Source organism: Gigantopelta aegis, unplaced genomic scaffold (genome assembly GCF_016097555.1).
Source record: "Gigantopelta aegis isolate Gae_Host unplaced genomic scaffold, Gae_host_genome ctg4994_pilon_pilon:::debris, whole genome shotgun sequence".
In the NCBI taxonomy this organism is placed as follows: Eukaryota; Metazoa; Mollusca; class Gastropoda; order Neomphalida; family Peltospiridae; genus Gigantopelta; species Gigantopelta aegis.
This window is the reverse complement of record NW_024534157.1, coordinates 1-5,574: the sequence shown is the minus strand read 5'-3', so window position 1 is coordinate 5,574 and position 5,574 is coordinate 1.

Sequence of the window (5,574 nt, the reverse complement as noted above, 5' to 3'; positions counted from 1 at the left end):
AGAACGCCACGGTTGTTCGCATTTAGTCTCTACCTGTCTGAGCCTGTCCTAGCAGCACTGGAAGATTGACAACTCCACACTAAGAAGAAATAGGAAGCGGGGTCGGCCCCTACTATTATTTTCCTGACTATACAGTACTATACTCTATTTTATATTGGTACCATCTCGTAATCTCCGAAGCTGGACCCGTACGCATCATACCAACCATGACGACTGGATTATATCTAGTCTGATACTCTCTTGTTCAGACGGATCTGACTTCTCAAGATCTGTATTTCATCACAACACTACACCTTCCACATCTAATGACTGTCACCCTAGAGGTTTTCTTGACGGGATGCAACTCATCTCGTTCCTACAAGCTGTGCACCTTAACGGCCTTAACGAGACCACACACCTGGACATATAGATCGGACTTTAAACTTTTAGACCTTCGTTAAAACTTTTGTCGAAATTACTATCTTTTTTCCTGTTTTATTAAATAGTGGGATCCTCTCTTCTTTCTCTTATTTATTTTTGGACTGTCCTTCTAAAATGCTCCAAATTAGGGGCCTATATATAAATATTCGGCCGAGCAGTCAATTCCATCTTATTTCTGGCTTGCTAACTTCTTCTCTTTTTAAAAAAAATTATATCAACTTTTTCACCAATTGCTATTTCCAAAATTCTGCCCATTTTCAACTATACTCCACCCCCCTTCTGTCCCGTTTGAAGAGTCATGTTTAATGACCTGTTGTTTTTCTAACTTCATCATCCACAGTATAGACCTTGAACACTAAATTATCAGGAAAACTAATCTTAATTTCAAAATTCTCCAGCAAGGTAGGTAGGTAACTAGTTTAACGTGCTCATATACCACTAGGGTTTCGAACACGCTTCTCCCGTACAGTAAGGGTGGGACGTAGCCCTGTCATAAAGCGCTCGCTCGATGTGCGGTCGGTCTGGGATCGATCCCCGCCGGTGGGCCTATTGAGCTATTTGTCATTCATCGGCCAAGCAGTCAATTCCATCTTATTTCTGGCTTGCTAACTTCTTCTCTTTTTAAAAAAAATTATATCAACTTTTTCACCAATTGCTATTTCCAAAATTCCGCCCATTTTCAACTATACTCCAACCCCCTTCTGTCCCGTTTGAAGTGTCATGTTTAATTAACTGTTGTTTTTCTAACTTCATCATCCACAGTATAGACCTTGAACACTAAATTATCAGGAAAACGCATCTTAATTTCAAAATTCTCCAGCAAGGTAGGTAGGTAACTAGTTTAACGTGCTCATATACCACTAGGGTTTCGAACACGCTTCTCCCGTACAGTAAGGGTGGGACGTAGCCCTGTCATAAAGCGCTCGCTCGATGCGCGGTCGGTCTGGGATCGATCCCTGTCGGTGGGCTTATTGATCTATTTGTCGTTCCAGCCATTGCATCACGACTGGTATACCAAAGGCCACGGTATGTACTACCCTGTCTGTGGGATGGTGCATATAAAAGAACCCTTGCTGTTAATCGAAAAGAGTAGCCCATGAAGTGGCAACAGCAGGTTTCGTCTCTCAATATATGTTTGGTCCTTAACCATATGTCTGACGTAAATACCCAAATCTGTATAACATAATTTATTTGTATTAGCAGACCGGCCTCGGTGGCATCGTGGTTAGGCCATCGGTCAACAGATGCTCCGCAAGGCTCAATGGATAGGTGTAAACCACTTGCACCGACCAGTGATCCATAACTGGTTCAACAAAGGCTATGCTTTGTGCTATCCTGCCTGTGGGAAGCACAAATAAAAGATTCCTTGCTGCTAATCGGAAAGAGTAGCCCATGAAGTGGCGACAGCGGGTTTCCTCTCAAAATAGGAATTTTTGGTTTTAGACCTGATTGTCAGAAGCGAATGTGTCCAATAAAAAAAAATATCCTCGTTTGCACCATAGTTCTGTTAGTGAAGTGTGTATTTAAAAGCATTATTTTCTGTTTCATTCTCTCATTATCAAGTCTAACAGCCGTAATAATTTGAGAGGTCCTACATGTAGCAGATATTATCATATAGTGAACAGCTGGCTGTGGTACAAAATTCAAACCCAACACACAGTTTTATTTTGATAAACAGTGAATTGTATTTATTTTGTGATTATCTGCATTATTTATCTCTCTCTCCCTCTCCGTCCCCCCCCTCTCTCTCTCTCTCTCTGTGTGTGTGTGTGTGTGTGTTTGTGTGTGTGTGTGTGTGTGTGTGTGTTTATCATATAAGATCTTTCATTTTCAGTGAAATAAAAGTATGGGATATTTTTCATATCACATACTTCAAGAATTTGATAATTTTGCAAATTAAGCGAAGTCACGGCACTATGCTTATTACTAGGGTGACACTCAACAGTTGACGTATGCATTCATAGTCATCAAATAAAACATTTCAATAGTAACTTTACACGGAAATCTGTGCAGCATTCACAAAACAACAAAAAACGTTAAGCACTAGTTTAATTTGATGTAAGGACACCAAAATTACGTCGAGTTTGACATCATTTCCATTAAAAAAAGACACCGCGCCACATATTCTTACGTCATTTGAACATCTAGTACCGGCGGAATGGAATTAAAGTTGCGTGTACAGTTTACAAAAACATGATAAAGAGATTATTACCCTTGTGAGTTTTGGTATCGTCAGTATCATATATTAGGAATATATATATATATATATATTTGTTATTCCTAATTTATGATATTGACGTACCAAAAAACACTGTTAATACCCCCCCCCCCCTCTCTCTCTGTGTGTGTGTGTGTTTGTATCTACTATCTATGCATATATGTTAAAAACGTTGTTTTTAACAACACCACTAGATCACATTGATTTATTAATCATCGGCTATTGGATTTCAAACATTTGGTAATTTTGACACAGTCATAGAGAGGAAACCCGCTACATTTGTTTTTCATTAGTAGCATGGTATCTTTTATATTCACCATCCCACAGACAGGATAGCACATACCATGGCTTTTGATATACCAGTCATGGTGCACTGGCTGGATCGAGAAATAGCCCAATGGGCCCACTGACAGTGACCAATCCCAAACCGACCGCACATCAAGTGAGCGCTTTACCACTAGGCTACGTCCCACCCCATGTATGAAATTGAATATTGGTATATGGGTGGGTTGGTATGTAGGTACGTACGTGGGTGGATCGATGAATGTTTAAAGTTTGGTTTGATTGACGACAACACTAGAACACATTGATTAATTTCTGAATCACCGGCTAGAGTTTTAGATAGGAAACCTACAATTTAGTAGCAAGATGTCGTTTGTATGCACCATCCCACAGACTGAATAGCACATATCACGTTATTTGATATACCACTCGTGGCGCACTGGCTGGGACGATAAATAATCTAATGGGTCCACCTACGGGGATCGATCCTAGACAGACCGCACATCAGGCGACTTATTTACCAATGGGCTACGTCCTGTCTCGGATGAATGGATGGATGCTGTATGCATGCAAGCATGTATATTTACGTGTGTTCACGCGTGCCTGTATGTGTATCTGGCTATGTCCCAGTTTTGGCGATAAATTAATGTTGACTACCGTCCTCGGTAGTGTCATTGTTAAGCCATCGGAATTAAGGCTGGTAGGTACTGGGTTCGCAGCCCAATACCGGCTTCCACCCAGAGCGAGTTTGTTTTATCGACTCGGTGGGTAGGTGTAAGACCACTACACTCTTTTCGCTCACTAAACACTAACAACTAACACACTGTCCTAGACAGACAGCCAGATAGATGAGGTGTGTGCCCAGGACAGCATGCTTGAACCTTACTTGGATATAAGCAAGAAAATAAGTTGAAATGAATGAACTAAATGAATGTCGACTTTCTCTTGCATTAATACGTCGTACTTATCTTAAAGTCAGCGTATTTCCTACTACTCAACCCACATGGTGATATCCCGGATCTCCTTTCACAAAAATATTTTTTGATCTCTGTTATATTTGTGTTATATCCCCCCCTCGCGCGTGTGTGTATATGTATATAATTGGCAATAATTGGTTTGATTACTGTCTTATGAATATCGGCCTCGCTGCATTCACCATTCTAACCTTTGCGTTACCATGGCAACAGCTGCAAATTTCAATATACAATTTTTTCATTAATAATTAAGAAAACATGAATAAAACACTACTATTTTTTGTTTAATTTAAGTGTATGCTGTGATTTATTAAGCATAGTGATTGATTTAAAGAAAAAATTAAGCAGACTGCCATTTTTTTCAGAATAATAGGGTGCAATGCACATACTGTCATCAACGCTTTTTTGTAAATTATGAAGATAATGTCCAACATTAACTATTATACATTTTTAGTAATATTTATTAAAATCAGTTGACATTTCAGCATGAAATTACACACACATATATACTAAGAATATCCTCTACGTAACGCTAACATTTTATAGTCAGTTATATTATTTATGTTACCATGGCAACAGCTGCAAAGTTCAATATACCATATTTTCATTAATAATTATGAAAACTTTAATTAAAAACTAATATTTGTCTTTTAATTTAAATCTGTGCTGTGATTTATTAACCATACTGCTTGATGTAAAGAAAAAATTAAGTTGACAACCGCGTTTTTTCTTAAAAATAGGGTCAGATGCGCATTCGGCTATCATCGCATTTTTGTAAATTATGAACATAATTTCCAGCATTAACTATTATACATTTCTGGTAATATTATTAAAATCAGTTGACATTTCAGCATGAAATTACACACATATATACTAAGAATATCCACCTACGTAACGCTAACATTTTATAGTCAGTTATATTATTTATGTTACCATGGCAACACCTGTCAATTTCAATATACCATATTTTCATTAATAATTATGAAACCTTAATTAAAAACTAATATTTTTCTTTTAATTTAAGTCTATGCTGTGATTTTATTAACCATACTGCTTGATGTAAAGAAAAAATTAAGTTGACAACCACATTTTTTCTGAAAAAATAGAGTCAGATGCGCATTTCGGCTATCAACACATTTTTGTAAATATGAACATAATTTCCAACATTAACTATTATACATTTCTGGTAATATTATTAAAATCAGTTGACATTCAGCATGAAATTACACACATATATACTAAGAATATCCACCTACGTAAGGCTAACATTTTATAGTCAGTTATATTATTTATGTTCCCATGGCAACACACTGCAAATTTCAATATACCATATTTTCATTAATAATTATGAAAACTTTAATTAAAAATTAATATTTGCTTTTAATTTAAAGTCTATGGTGTGATCTATTAACCATACTACTCGATTTAGAAAAAGAATTAAGTAGACAGCCAATTTTTATTTGAATAATAGGGTCAAATGCACATACTACCATCAACGCATTTTTGTAACTTGACACTAAAAATATATATACTATCTCTATTACTTTATATATCTTTGTCAAATGACACAAGATTTTAAAAAAGGTATATGCCCTTTCACTTCCTGTCATTTTTCAAATGACACTAATAAATCTGTTACCATGGTAACCAATGCAAAAAAGAGGAACCGTTTCCCATATG